The sequence below is a fragment of the Stenella coeruleoalba genome (genome assembly GCF_951394435.1).
Source record: "Stenella coeruleoalba genome assembly, chromosome: 2".
Classification (NCBI taxonomy): domain Eukaryota; kingdom Metazoa; phylum Chordata; class Mammalia; order Artiodactyla; family Delphinidae; genus Stenella; species Stenella coeruleoalba.
The window spans coordinates 88697477-88714135 of record NC_137147.1 but is presented as its reverse complement, the minus strand read 5'-3'; the positions used below and the strand labels follow the sequence as shown (position 1 = coordinate 88714135).

The 16659-nt window shown below is 37.2% G+C and overlaps 1 long non-coding RNA gene across 1 annotated transcript; it reads left to right on the top strand.

Annotated features, from left to right (window-relative positions):
• Positions 1-1613: 1613 nt before the first annotated feature.
• LOC307182027 lies at positions 1614-16539 on the top strand. The gene is made up of 3 exons (XR_013827098.1): positions 1614-2060; positions 5172-5281; positions 16274-16539. It is a non-coding gene; the product is annotated as an uncharacterized lncRNA (long non-coding RNA).
• The last annotated feature ends 120 nt before the right edge of the window (positions 16540-16659 follow it).

Here is a 16659-nt window from a genome sequence, read left to right as displayed (position 1 = left end):
CCAGTTTTTTTTAAGATGTTGTAATTCCTAGTAAATACCACAGAATATCTTGGACTTTATTTTTTTTAATGGATTGTATGTAAGAAGAGGGTTGAGGCTGCTGATATCTGGAGACAAGGGCAAATGTACAAAGATTGGGCAGAAATCACACAATGAGCACTTGTTGAACAGAGCGCATGCCCAGAATACACAGGAGGGAGCATGTGAATGGGCACCATGTACAGTTCGGTGCTCCTCCACAGCCTACTGTGTTCAGCTGTGTAAACAGTCGCTAGTTATCAGCTGATGACACAAAACATTTGTACTCTGAGAAAAATCATAAGCAACTTCTGTGTTATGTTGACATCATTCTCTTATCAGTAAATCCTGTAAGCTCATTTCTTTATAAACATTCCAGAGCAGGCTGTGTAAATAAGGAAAGAAAAGTACAAATTGATTTTGGGTAACCAAAATCGGGGACTGGAATGGACATCACTGTGGTTGTCCTGCGTGCCAATATCATTCTTAAATTTGGAAAATTCCACTACAGAAGCTGAACATGTCAGATACTCACTTTGCTGACTTCTCTTTTTCATAGGCCCAGGCACACAGACCCACAGGACCTTTTAAACCAAGATTAATAATGCAAAGAAAGAAGCAGAGACTGGGAGGAACTCTTTCAGGTGATTATGACAGCAGTTGAAGCAATGTCAGGTCACCTAGGGCAGGCAGCAGGAGTAGAGGTGAAAGTGCCAGCCTATAGTGCCTGGTACCAGATGTGGTTCCAGGGCAAGCTGCAGGGTCTAGTGTTTGTGCCTGCAGCACAGACGCCCTTGCTGCTTCTATAGTGGTGTCATTTTGGACATTGTTTCTGGCGTCCATTGACTTGAATTGGATTCTCTTTCTTTCTGGATGATTCTTTGAACTACTTTGTGTCCTTTAATGAAATTATTTCCCTGCTTAACTCAGAGAGCAAAGCTTTTGTGGCTTGCAACTGAGAGGAGCCCTGACTGTCACAGCCGACTAGACTGTGAACAACTTGAGAGGAAGGACTGTGCCTCTTACCACTGAATCCAGATTGTGTAACTTTGGGCCTGGAAGGCAGGAAGTGCTCAATAAGTGCTTGTTGTATGAATAAATGAAGAGATGATGTGAGTGTGAGAAATAGATTTGCCCTAAAAGCAATGAGATCCAAGTAATTAAAATAACTAATATATTAAAACTGGAATAACATTAAGATACTAATATGATCTTAATTATTACAATAAACGCACTTTCTAATATTTCTACATAATAGTAATCCCTTGCACAAATGACAGGGATTACTGCCATTTTACCTTAGATAACATTTCATATTAGCTCTGTAGTAAGAAAAGAAAACTTGGTATCTTTTTGTTTTTCCTGCATGATGCTAAGACGTTTATCGTAGTTACCTTCACTATGCTCTCAGCTTCCCAGCATTCCCTTGGGAATTTTTCTAACTATTCAGACTATAAACCCCATCAAATAAAGAACAGTGATTCCCTCTGAATTGTACAGTGTTCTGTGCAAACTAAAATCTAAATATCCTTAATACTTCAACCTTACATCTGATATTTTCAGAAAGGTAAAACAACTTAAAAAAGTAAGGGAATTCATAATAATTACAGAAGAAGAAGGAAGTAAAGAAATTATAGGTTATTGAGAGTTGATATTTACATGCAAGATTTCCTTGTCTTTTAAGTTTAATGACTGATTAAGCAAATTATTATTATTTTTTTTTTTGGTACGCAGGCCTCTCACTGTTGTGGCCTCTCCCGTTGCGGAGCACAGGCTCCGGAGGCGCAGGCTCAGCGGCCATGGCTCACGGGCCCAGCCGCTCCGCGGCACGTGGGATCTTCCCAGACCGGGACACGAACCCGTGACCCCTGCATCGGCAGGCGGACTCTCAACCACTGCACCACCAGGGAAGCCCTGATTAAGCAAATTTAATTCAAGATATCTAATGGCTCCAGCAGCCTTTCCTCAGTATTCCAACCAGAAGAGTTTGGACAAGCTTTAAAAAGCCAGCCTTTCAGATCTCTAGACCAGAAAAGGTCAAGGTAAGAAGACAGAGTTAGAAAGAACTATGAATGGAGTCTGGCTATAAAGATATATGCTGACCTGCTCTTTTGCATTAGCCAACAGCAGATGCCCAGATGCCCCTTGATTAGCTCTTTGTTTCACAAAAAGGAAGTTGTTGTTACTGTTGTAATCTTGACAGCAGACAAAAGGGCAGATCATATATATTAGCAACATACTTTTCTCCAAGATTTCTTCTTTTCCCTCAGAAATGGTACAGTGATATAAAGGAGGAGATACATGTATAAATACAATGCATTCATTTTGAATTTGGATTCAGAAAAATCAACGGACGTCACTTTGTTCCTCCCAGCCTAGGCTGAAAGGTGCTTTAGTTAAGCAATTTCCCAGGGCTCCTTCTACATGTAAATGTCTTAGATTGCTATCCATCTATGAAAAAATAGAAAAATGAAAGAAGTAAAAGGAGTCTCCTCACATGGCCGACAGTCAATTTTCTACTACACTTTTCATTTTAAAAAGGTTTTATTGAGCCAGTTTCTAGTGCATTAACTTGGGAGACCTATTACATTTGAACAGGTTCCATGCTGGCAAACTGCATTTTGGAGTCACCAAGGATCCCTTGATGCTTTACCATCGGCTGACTAAATTAGTCTCCATTCCTATGGTTTTACACTTGGATTGACAGATGCACTACCTCATACTCTTGAACTACAGGAGTTGTTGTAGACTCTAAGAAATAGCATAGGGTTCATATTGGGAGTGCATTGGGCCCCAGGCTGCACTTAAGCAGATACTCATATGGTAAGGATCTTCCCTGGACTTTGGTAGGTTCCTCAGATATAAAGGAATCTCAAGGAGGTAAACTGGTTTGAAATTCTTCCTAGAGAAACAACATTACTTGGGGGAAAAAGTGTTTCCTTTCTGTGTGCCAGAAAGTAGGCTAAGCACCAAGGAACACTTAAAAGAAGCACAGGTTCACTGTGAGTGGCAGACAAAATAACTCACAGAGAATTTTAGAAAACACACCAGTCCGGCTGGAGCAGGTTCTACTAGAACCTGTCATTGTTCCATCCAGATCCCCTAGAATACCCATCATTCTGTGCATCCAAACCCCAGGTTCTGTGTGCTTTGCATTTAATGGTTTCTACCTGAAACTGTCTTCAGAGGATTGGCCATGGGCCACTGGAGTGGCTTTGCCTGCTGGTGCAGAAAATCAGAAGTGCCTAGTAGTTTTGCACCATCCACACCTCCCTCCTGGGAAGAGCCAACAGCCAATGATTGATTGGTGTGGGAGAACGAAAGTCCACCTCCCTTGCATGGAGGCAGCACAAACTTGAGGTAAAATTAGCACTCCAGAACTCCCCATAGGATTGAGCTAGGGCTTGAACCCTTGTTTGGCTTTTCCTCTCCCCTGTCCTTCTTCTCCCAGCTCTCTTGCTAGTTTTTCCTGAGTATACTTCTTGATAAATTACTTGCTCAGGAATCCTTGTCACAGGGCTTGCTTCTGAAGAATCTGACCTAATACACCTTATTGAGGAGTCAGGACTTGCTTTTGCCTGAAGGGGAGATAGTATTGGATTTGGAAGTGAAGAGGGAGAAGCATTCTGTCCCTAAGAATGCAGAATGAACACAAGAAAAAGACCAGGCTGGAGTTTGGAATTGGCATGATATATTGGAGTGCAATGAAGAGAAAGTTATGGCTGAATTAAAAAGTTATATAAGGGAAGATGGAGAAATGTTCCTTCGCCTCAATTCATTTTTCACTACCTGCAAGAATACACTTTTTAAAAACAAAATTTCCCTTCCTAATACTCATGATTTGATTTGTTTTTTTCTTCCCAGAAAACCTGGGAGATAAAATCACAAGTACTCATCTCAGGTTTAAATATGTGCAAAATTAATTATATTAGGAGACTGAGAGGAAAGAATTTCTCCCTGGCCCTTACTGTAGTGTGGACAAGAGATTGTTCTTCAGACAAGGGGACATAAGCAAATTAAAACTCTCTAGATTTTGTTATGCACATACCTGATGTTGAATGCTAAAAAAAAATCAATGTTAATTTTTTTTAATTAAAACCCATAATTGTTGTTTAATCCTTAGCATGGCATGCAAGGGCTTTCACAGTCTGGCCCCATGCTGCATTTCAAGCCTTCTCTTCTGCTGTTTTCCTTCATTCATGTAATTGCTTGGTCCTTCACTGAGCTCCTTGCCATTATTTGAGCACACTATACTATTTCACATTCTCATGCTTTGCTCTGCTGCTCCTTGAGATGCCCTTCTACCTCTTCTCTGCCTGATAAACTATTGTTCATATTTCAATACCTAGCTCAAATTTCACATTCTCTGTTACCTTATCCTGCCTTTTTAGGCAGTTTATCATTTTTGTGTCTGTGTTGACCATACTTGGAATATACCTTCACTATAGCACTTAGAATATTACCTTTAAATGCAAACAAGTCTATAGGATCCTGGAGAAATGTGTGTATTCCATTTTTGTTTCTTCTTCCCATTGTAGTGACTGGCACACTCCTAGATCTCCATAATTGTCTGCAGACTTGGAAATGAATTGAATAAATTTGAGTGGATAAGGTAGAACCAAATTGTAAGACCTCTTGGATGGTAACCTAACTTGAACTGTAGCCTAAATATAGAGTGGAACATTTAGAATTCTTTGATTAAGAAATTATTTGATTAGATTTTTTGGTTTAATGAAAAAATGTGTGAGATAATAAAACCATCACTATTTGCTCCATGACTGCAGCCTCTAGATCCTGCTGTGTGTTTCCAGCAGCCAGGAAGAGAGGATACCCAAACTGGTCAACACAATTGTGACTAGTTTAAGCATTTCTTATTTCACATATTCAACAACAGAATTGAGAATATAAGAGGATTCCTAAAAGTATGGTGGTTAAGAACAAGGAGTTTAAATCTGAGAGATTTAGATGGAAATACTGACATCGGCAGTTACAACTGTATAACACTTTGGGCAAGTTATTTTTCATTAGTGAAATAAGGATAAAGCACTGACCTCATACAGTTGTAAAGAATAGTACTCTGCCTCAAATATTAGGTGTTATAAATGTCAGTATTATTGAGGCTTTCTCTAACAATTATTTCTCCTTTTTTTCAGGAAGGATTTTCCCAGGATGCCCCATTGAAAACGTACTAGCATTGTTATTCCTCTAGGAGATGGGAATTCCAGATTGAGGGACCAGCCATATGGAGGCATAAAAGCACGTGGTATGTTCACACAGTGAGTCTCATGACTCACTTTTCTGCTCCTACCCTTACATCCCTTCGCATAGACTGAAGCAGTAGCTAACCTAGGTCTGAATGGCTCAGGCCTCAATGTCTCCTGGAAATATTATGGGCTTTCTGGGCCTGACTTAGCTATCAGAATAGCCTCAAATCACTGACTGGTTTTCAACTCCTCCTCTACTCGGCTGCAGAGACCTGGCGGTAAGTTCTGATTGCCCTAGGCAGCAACAACATGCCGGGTCCTTTTGTGACCTATGTAACATCTAGGCATTTGTAATCACCATAGGATCATATGTATTTCTTTTCAAAAGACTGTACTCTTAGGACATGGAATCTCATCTCTTCTATTTTTAATTTTTATTATCTACAGAGATGAATATTACACAGCATAGCCAGGAATTTTTAAATGTGAGGAAATCTCTTGATTCAACCATTCTGATCAAGTGACTAACAGGGGCCCCAGGTTTTCCCAGAAGGCTTATCTATTTCTCAGAGTCTTCCACATTAGGAAAGAAGCTTTAGCATAGCCTAAACTTTTATGTTCCTCTCTTCTTCTTTTCATGTACTTTCCATCAATTTAAGGCCAAGGCTCTTGGCTGTTGAGAAAACAAAAGTATTATTCTGGTTCCCAAGGCTCTCCTTTATTTTATGTAAAAATTGTTTTCTGTTAAGGCCCAGCCACACACTAGAGTGCTTTCACCTACTTCTGGTCATAGAATTCCCCTGTGACCATGGAGCTCCATGTCCTCAATTGCTTCACCTCTTCCTCAGCAAGCCCATCCTGCACCTCAGGGCCTGCAGTCATCATTGCTGCAAAGGCCAGCTCCACCTCCTAGACTCCCCATCTGGGATTTCCAACTTCTCCTTGAGCAACATGGACAGTGACCCGCCCTCCTCAGTAAATCACTCCTCTGGATACTCATTTCCTAATATTCTCTCTCTCTCCCTCCCCCCCTTCCTCCCCCTCCCTCCCCCCCTTCCTCCCCCTCCCTCCCCCCACCTCTCTCCCTCCCCCCCACCTCTCTCCCTCCCCCCCACCTCTCTGTCTCCCCACTGCCTCGCCACACACACTCATATAAACACAAATATCAAACACGTGTGAATGACCCCTCCACGGAGAGCATATTTTTCCCATTCTGTCACGACCATAGAGCAAGATTCACAATGTTTTTTTATTTACACACACAAAAACTCTATACTTGGATTGATGAGAAATACAAATTTAAAATCCATAGGGGTTATGGGATATATATGGAATAGTTGTCTTATAACACATTTGCAACATTTCACCCACAAATTAATCATTAGGTATTTCTATATTTATCCACAAGTTCCCTCACCTGCCACTCACTACCACTACTTAATCTGTCTCCTTATGAGAGCTTCCAAAGCTCCCCTGACCACAGTCCTTTGCACCTTTCTTCCTTCCTGACCTCGCTACAGCACTTACCATTTCTTCCTCATGTATTTCCCTCCTCCAAACATGCATTCCCAAGCCCTCTTTTAATAAAATTTTTAAGTTTGCAAAAGATCCTCCAGTTACTAGGATGCACCTGCCTTAGAAAACAGATAAGAAACTATAAATGGTACATTTTTTGTATTGAAATTATTTTTTTCCTGCCACACAAAGGCAGATGACTGAGATTTTAGTACACATGCAGATAAACTAATGAGTAAGGTATCCAGAGGTTCAGGGAGTTGTCAGCAAGTGACTGAGGTGGGTTTTTTCCCCCAATTTCTCCAGCTTTCTCCAAATTTCCCCAATTGATTTGGTCATTTCCATCTAGAATTAGCTTTATAACATTGAATGTCAAATTGCCTAAAACTGAATTTACCCTCTTCACCCAATTTGCTCTGCTAATCAGTTCCCATTTATAACATTTCCGTTTTCCTTGGTCATTCAAGCTTGGAAGCGGAAAACAATCTTTGGCTCATCTCTATTTTTTATTTTCTATACCCAATCTATCACAGGTTAATTCTTCCTAAATGTCTCTCAATATGAAATCCTTTCCATTTTCAGTATGCTGGGCTATTTAAAACCCTCAACACCTTCTACCTGAGAAGTATAAACCCTACTAACATGTCTACCACCCTCCAGTTCCAATTCTTCCTGCCCATTGCTGACAGATGAATCTTCTGAAAAGATCACTTTCTTGATGACATTTCTCTGTTCAAAAATCTCCAATGGCTCCCCAGTGCCTACTTGTTACATTAGTAAGAACAGTTAGCATCATTAATTACTCTCCAGTGACTCTGATTCAAACAAAGGAATGGGAGTTAGAAGTGGGTTTGGCCCATTACAGGAACCTGGAGGTATCACATGTTGCTCACATACTAACTGTCTTCTAGAAGTACTTGGTCAAACAAGAAGAAAAAGGAGAAAGGTATATGGAAGGGAGAAAGAAGAGAAGGAGGGAAGAGAAGAAAAGGGACAGAAGGGGGATGGGAATAAGAAAGGAGGGACAGAATTTGGATGAGAGGGAGAAACTCACCTACAGATAATACATAATTGCTTTTTTTCCAGACTGCTTTCTTCCTTTCAACATCTGGATTTCTCTTTCTGTGTATGGCCAATTTTTAATGAAAAACAAGTTTGTTCTAAGTCAAAAAAAAAAAACAACAGTAAAACTCATGAGACTAAAGAAAAAAACACATGATTTGCCTTGATTTTTATGCTTTTCTGGGAGATATTAATCTGAGATAGCTCTCTCTATTCCAATTTTCCAATTTAGATGGGGGAAGTGGAAAAGTATTTTTGTGGCTTTCTCTCATAAAAGTCAGAACATCCTGTATATTTGAACCCTACATGGTTCAGATGTGGTGCTTAATATTTTTTTTCTCTTCTTTTAAGATTTTTTTCTACCACCTTTGCTTATGTGTTGATTAGTATGTCAAAGAGAATATTGAGATTGAGAAATGGTAGTCTGTGTTTAAGATGCTCTACTGGCACAAGATATAGAAAGTAAACAATTTTAAAACCAGTAAGTAAGCTTTCTCAATTAATCTATGCTTTTAAGAGTGAATGCAGAGGCATAACTGAGAGAAGGATATTAACGATCAAAGTATCCTTTGACCAAAAACAATTTTGTTATAAAGAGGAAGAAACAGGCCTTCCCTGGTGGTGCAGTGGTTGAAAGTCCGCCTGCCGATGCAGGGGACACGGGTTCATGCCCCGGTCCGGGAAGATCCCACGTACCGCGGAGCGGCTGCGCCCGTGAGCCATAGCCGCTGAGCCTGCGCGTCCGGAGCCTGTGCTCTGCAATGGGAGAGGCCACAACAGTGAGAGGCCCGCGTACCGCAAAAAAAATAACTAAATAAAAAAAAAATAAAGAGGAAGAAACAACAAGTAATTGCTGCTAATTTGAATACTGAGCTTGGTTCTTTAAGTCACCCTGTAGAAAATCCATTGGGAAGTAGACCCTTATGTGAAGGAATTGAGTTAAGGTCTTTTAATTGAATTTAACCCATGGGAAAGAGCATAATTAGCTGTTTCTAACGCATTTGACCTGAAGATGCTTGAATCAGCAGATAATTGAATGTATTAAAAGAAGTAGCAAATTCTGAGACTTAGTTGTTGGAGTAGGGGGAAAAAAGAAGTTATTTATCGTTTATTCAAGAGAGTTCATACAAATGTAGAAGAGGGGAGAGGAGCAGGCAATTACCAACCATCTCAGGTGCAAAACTGTTCATCTTCACATGGTGGCTCTTAGGAAGAGAACTGGGCAGCTCAGGACTTGAGTCTATTTTGTTACTCCCACACAAGATCTCCATCTGAATGCCAAATAAATTACCACTGAAAATAGAGTGAAGTACTCACAGCAGTAGAACGTACCAGCTGGACTGATGCCTGCATCACAGATTAACTCTGATATATTGGGCTTTGGTATGTTTCTGTGTTGTTTCTGAGGGCACATATATCCAAATCTAAAGGCTAACAAGCTGTGCTCAGATGAAGTGCTACTGAATAAGTACTTGAGTCATATGGTGCTTACACAAATCTGAGTAAGGCATGGTCTCCTTTCAAAGGAAAATGTCTCATGAACTCCAAGTCCAAAATTACTTTATTATTATGTTACTTCAATGTTAATACATGTGAAATCTATGAACTTAAATATATATTCTTATGCTTATCAATTCTTATATAATTTAAAAACCAAAGTAGTTTATAAAATAAATATGAACAATGAATCAATAAAATTCAAATTAACAAAATTTAATGTGATGGATGATACTGTTTTGCTGAAAATGAATCTGCACTCCAAACCCAGATATGCTGTTACTACTATGACACAGATTCTATTGAGTTTGCCATGCCTAAACTACTGAGTGCCTTGTGGTCGTTCAATTCTCTGTCACTCCTCTTCATTTGAATTAAAGCAACACTGACCTTCCTATTATACGCCATGAAGAGATTTGGCTTGCATTTCCATTACTACATCATTTAAGTATTAAGTCAACCTTTTCTTCTCTCTTATTGGTTCTGGATAATTAATGTAGTAATATAGATCTGAAAAAAACTAAAACAAACATAAACATAGATGCTGAATATGCTGTGTAGTATGTTTTATTATTTTGTGCTCTCAGCAGATATAGGAAATAGTTTCACTCCTCATGCGTTTATGCATTCATTCATTCAACAAATACTGTTTGCTATGTATTTACTGCAAATGATGATGATGATGAATGATGAGAATGATGAAAACGATGATGATAATGAGGATGAGGATGACGATTAAAACCACACAATTCCTAGTCAAGAAAATTAAAAATCTAAAACTAAATATTCAGCAATGAATATATCCAAAGAATTACAATTTTAAGCTATGTTAAAGTCATTAGAGCAGTGCATGTATAGGGTTAAGAAAGTTTGAAAGTAGCAGAGCACATGGATTGGAAAAGGAAATAGGGCTCAGAATTAAAAATAATTTAAACAACAATGATGATGACAATGTTTTACGCAAACTATTGAGTGTCTATCAGGTTCCAGTCACTGGTTCATCATTACCTTATTTAACCTTCACAGCAACCTACTGACATAATTATTATTTTCATTATTTTATACATAAGGCAATAGATACCCAAACACAGCTAGTAGTGATAGGGCTAGGATTTTAACACAGGCAGAAGAGTTCCAAAATGTGAGTGCTTAACTATATTTCTACATAAAATAGTTGGTATTTCAATTAGACATTTTTAATAATTAACAAATATGAATTGAGCACATATATTGGGTGGCCTTGGATGCCAGTTTAAACAGTTCTCATAATAATATATGATACAATGTTTAATAAATTATGTCACATACACATTTATATATTATAAAAAATCATTAATCATAATCTATAGTGTTATAAATTTAATAATAGTATAATGGTTAATTGTATGTGTCAGCTTGACTAGGCCACAAGGTGACCAGATATTTGGTCAAGCATTATTCCAAATGTTTCTGTGAGTTGAAGAACAAACTAGAATCTTGAAAGGCATCTGGTTTGATGACAAAGATATTTGCTGAGTTCCAGTGCTGGGTGAGACTCTGGTTAGCTGGGCCAAATTTTCTAAAAAAAAGGAGAGTAAAATCTGCTGCAATTGCTTTGTGCTTTGCCTTCCTGAAAAACCTGTGTTTAAGTCCATCTTTAAAAACATTTGCCGTATTTGAAGGCTCGCTGGGCAGGAAGCTAAAAAGCTTGGCTGAGAATCTCTGAAGAGCAGACCTACATTCTTGACAGCCTTCAGGACTGAGAAGAAATATGTGAAATCTCTTAATACATATTCCACGAGAGACATAACTAAAGATGAGGGTGAACAAGGGTTAGACTGAGTCTTTCTAAATCTTCAACCTTGCATTGACTCAGCTCACTTTCTTGTTGAGTTCAGATGATCTGCCCCTCATCCTATCTTCTTAACATAGAAAGGGGAAACTCTCACTGGTAATATAACATCACTGGGATTCCCTAAGGCTCTCTAGTATACAATGTCCAGTGTACAATTTTTAAAAATTAGAAATAAGAAGAGACAAGAAAATATCATAGAAGAAGAGGAAAAACAACAACAATATAAACAGACTCACAAATGATCAAGATAATGGTGTTAACACACAAGAACTCTAAAATAGCTATGATTTATATATTCAAAAAAAGAGACAAGATGCACAAAATAAATAAAAAGGTTGAGAGTTTCAACATAAAATTGACACCTACAAAATAATCAGATGGATATTCTGGAACTTAAAAATTAAAAATATATACATACAAAAGTAAGTAAGAACTATATTAGATGGGTTTATCAGAGATTGAAGACAGCAGGATTAGTAAAATGGAAAACATTGTGCAAGTGAAATAAAAACATGGGACAAATGGGAACATCTCAAAGGCATTTACAGTTGGAGTTCCAGAAGGAGAGAAGGGAAAGAATGAAGCAGGAACAATATTTGAAGAGACAGTGACTGAATATTTTCGAAAACTGATAAAAGACATCAACCCAAAAAATTCCAGTGAAGAAAAACTCAATTCACAGGAGGAAAAACACAAAGACAACAACATCTAGGCATATCATAGTAACAGTGCAGAATATCAAGGACAAAAAGGAAATCTAAAAAGTGACAGGAATTTTAAAAATATATATTACTTTTAAAATAGTAACTGTAAGACTGGCAGCTGAATTCTCAACAGAACTGTCACAAGCCAGAAACAATAGAGTAACATCTCTAATCACTGAAAGAAAATAACTCCAACTTAAAAATTCTACATGCAATAAAAATTTCTTTCAAAAATGAAGGTAAAATAAAGCCATTTTCAGATGAAAGTCTAAGAGAATTTTTTTTGCTAGATCTATACTAAAAGAACATCTAAAGGGAGTTCTTCAAGCAAATGGAAATTCATCCCAGTTGAAACCTTGACAAGGAAAAAGAGAAAGAAAAATATTTTGCGTCATTTGTAAGGAATATTTACTATACAAAATTATAATTATAATGTCTTTTGCAGTTAAAATACATGTAGTACTAAAATACTAAACAAAAATTACTCAAAAGGCAAGAGGGGATAAATAGAGCTTCAAGGTCCTGAGGTTCAAGCAGAATCATGTTTGGGATAAAAGTAATAATTTGTATTAGATTTTAGTAAGTCAAGAATGAATTATTACATCTTGGCATCTTGGCTATCTGCTAAAATGACATAAAATTAGTCAACAGAAGTGAAAATGCTGTTACCAGCCATTTCCTAATTTTAATACAATTGAGAAAATATGAAAGGCAATAGGCATAAATGCCCAATCAGATGCTTATTGGGCCTCAGCTTATCAACTGGTCAATTGGACCCAAAAAGAATAAAATTTTAAAAGACAAGAAAGTCTCGGTATATATTATTGGAAATTATCTCTAAAACATAAGGTTTGTAATGAGACTTTATAATGTATTTAGCACCCTGGGGAAAAAGAACACATGTCATCTTTTCAGCATAAAAGTCACTCAACTTCTATGTGCATATTCAAAGATTCATAAAGAAAACAGAGTACTGCTAGTAGTCAGAATACAGAGTGCATAATGAAAATAATAAAAAATTATAAAACTTCAGAAAAGGGAAGTTTTATGTTAGAATTATCAGGGAAATCTTTAAGAGATAGGTGGAATCTCAACTAGGTACTGAAATATGACTGGAAAACATGTTTCAATTTTTGATGCAAATATACTATGAAGAAGAGAAGGAAATACACCTTCATATAATCTTTGGCTAGAAGTGGAAAATGACATGTAACACTAATAATCAAGATCTGAATTTGGACACTTATCTCACAACAATATTAGTTTCTATGAATGAGGACCTGGGATAAGATGAATGACATGGAACTGAAGATATCCCATTTGGAAAACAGACCTTCTTAAAGTTTCCTCTCACTTTATACTTTGCCACAAGTAGAGGATGCAAGTTGGGAAATCTGAGAGCAAGAAGATAAGAGGACTGAGTACCAATCCGCATAGTGAAATGATTAAAAGAGTAAAAATATCCATGCAGAAGCCCTGAAGTATCAGAGCTATGTCTCCATAAAATGGCTTTTTACTCTAATAAAGTTTTGAGGGTTAATTATCTTACCCAACCTCAGAGGTCAAACTATAATTATTTTAAGCAGTGATTATTAATGTTAACAATTAATAAAAAAGTATACAATTGTACTTAGGTGTCCTTATTTTTTCTAGCCTTGCACTTAAAATACTATCACTCTTCATTATAGATTGGTTCACAGTAATATTTTGTTGTTTTAAAGTGCAATTTTTTGTTGTATTTATAAAAATTGTAAATGAAAGTGTGAGTTCTAACACCAGTGTCAGTTAACCACGCTATACCTGTTTCCATACTTTGGCCCGTGAAGTTACTATACAGATATCACTATGTACATAGTGATAATTTACCTATGTTGCAGATAGTTCATGGAAAGAGAGAAAAGTAATTATATTTATTTACTTGGAAAACCCCAAACTCTGAGGAAATATCAGTTGTCCTTAATAAAACACAAATGCTATGGCTGGATGTCCAGCATAATAATATAAGTAAATAGGTGATCACCCAAGGCCCCTGTGACTCATAGGACTATGAGAGATAAATCTAGAGGTGAGATATATGTTGCTGAATTGGATCCTCTAGGGAACATTTAACAACTCTAGCTTAATTATGCAGTGAGACTTGGAGTGGCAGCTATGGAATAACGATCACTTCCATTTTCAACATTTGGCTGTCTTAAAACCAACTTCTTCTGATCTCAAATGTCTGAGAGTCTCTATGAAAATGTTTAACATATTTTGAACATAGTAACTTTACAAATACTTGATAATTTAAACTAAATTATGAGCTTCAGATACACTTTGTAACTCCATGGAAACAGTTTTGCTCCTGAAACAAATCCTTAGTGGCTCTGAATCCCAAATTATGTCTGGTTTTGTTTTAGATCTCATCTGAATTTTTAAAAAACACTTTCATCATTTTGAAGTAAAATAATTAATGAAATTTACACAAACAATATTCTCTCAGGCATTGCTAACCAGTCACCAAGGACAGCACACAAAATGTTTCTTAGAAGTGACATGACAGCACATTATTCTAAATTTGGTTACTCCCAGTGAGTTTAAAGGAACATTATCAAAAGATATGGCTGGATGATTATGTAGCCTCAAGTAACTGAATAATTAAGCTATGGTTTAACCCAATAATATCACTGTCCTAATTTACTATAGATTGTGCAGTTTTCCTGTCTATATGGAAGATCTAAGGTACATGAGACAAATCTGAAGAAGCAGTTTTCTCTAAAGCATATTGTCCCAGTAGAGCCAAATTCCCCCAAAATTCAGTACTTATTTTAATAAAGTGAATCCAATATGCTAACATCCTCCATTTAAAAAATTGTGTAACAAAACATCAATAAGCACATGATAAATTACAAGATAGCAAAGTATTAATGCCAAGGCCAAATTATTATAATAAATTATGAGTATTTCTAATATCAATACTCACTCTTGTGTTTTGCTAGCCTTGTACATTATTGAATGATTGTTACACGGCTATTATGTTAACCCTAAATGTCCTGAAGATTCTTAAATAATTGGTACTTAGAACTCAATCAGGGTTGATACTAGGGTATCAGACAAACATAGTGTTACCACAGAAATGGAGCTTAAGTGTCAGGGGAACCAGCGGTAAAACTAAGTTCATGTTGAACCGATGAGCAGCTTCCACAGATGTTTGTTGCTCCTGCCCAAGCCTAGGATTGTCCTTAAGGTCTGCTTGGGATAGTAACGGAGACCCAATTGCCAAGGTTACAGAGATGTGCTCAAGTGGAGTTTGGCATTTGCAAGGACCAACTCTGTCAGTTCTCCCCAAAATTTCAGCTGATCCCATCCTCACTCCTTATCCTGATTTGTCTCATTGTGCCCAATCCTTAGGTGAGCGTAGCAAAAGGCAACAACTGCATGACAGAAACAAAATTATTTATGTCTGAATAAACATTCACAGCCTCTGCTTCCTTCTTAATGCCTAATTGGCATTTCATTCTTTTCTGATTTTAATCAGAGGTGAAAAAATACTGAGAAGAATATTAAAATGTGAGAGATAGAAAGAGGCTTTGGAGAAGCTGAGCAAGTTGAGAGATGTAGAGGGAGGGAAGGAATGGGGCGCAGAGATGTGCTGCATTGGAGATTAAACGTTCTTTCATGTTCTACAAGAGAAGCAGCAAAAAGTGATTATTGGAGTTGTATTAAATACTTTTGGTCACTTGACTGTGCTTCTTTTTGAATGTGACACCTCACCAAGACTGGAGTTTTCAGGCATAGCCCACAGCGTTAGCAGAACAATGGGCAACAAAGGCAGGAGCAAGGCCTGAACTTCAGGTTTGGGAGGAGCTTATGAGGACAACTGAAGAGACATAGGTTGGCTGGAGAATAGAACAAATATAAGCGAGAAAAATTCAAGATGATGATGACCAGTATTCAGAAATGAATCCATTTTAAATTTGAGTGGGACAATAATTATACAATATTTTTTATTATAAGGTATGCATTTTTCACACAACATATTTCTGAAATCATGATGTACCTTAAAATTAATATATAGTTTAATGTGTATCATTTCTTATTTTCCCTGAAAAGCTATTATTAAACCAATGGTGAATCATAACCTATTGTCAGCTCCATGAATGTAAGAGAAACATATCTATATTTTATCATTATTATGATTTTTAGTAACTATTTATCCAGCACAATCTATTGTGCACTGTTGTGCACAAAGCTGTGACATTATAAGTGCTCAGTATTGATTGAATGATCAGTAGTATCTTAGAATTGAAGTAAGTGATCATATTTTTAAAAACAGCTATTTTTTTCCTAGAAATGTTTACTTTTAATATGTTCCAGTTGGGGTAGATCTGTTACAAATATTACTGCATTTAATCCTCCCTATACACTACATTATAGATCGTATTATGTTAATTTCACAGGTGAGGAAACTGAGTCTCAAAAAACTTGATGAAAATTCTGAACAAGGAAAGAGATGGAGCTGCTTTCAAACCCATACTCAGGTAACTCAAAAGCACAAGGTCTAAGCAGAAGGCCTTTGCACTACACTATGTTGTTTCAAAAGACGAATTTAGTAGACAGTGAAAATTTGAAGGAGGAAAGGAAAAGAAACAGAGTCCAAGAACAGGGTCTAAGTAGAGGGGTTATGGTTATGGAGTCAAAGAGCAACAAGAAAACAAAGAGATCACGCAAGGGACTGCACCTAACCTGAGTTAAATATCTGACAAAGTGGTCCCCTGACTATTAAAATCAGCATTTTCATCACCATTCTTTTATCCATATAACACTCTATTCTTGATTCTTCAGG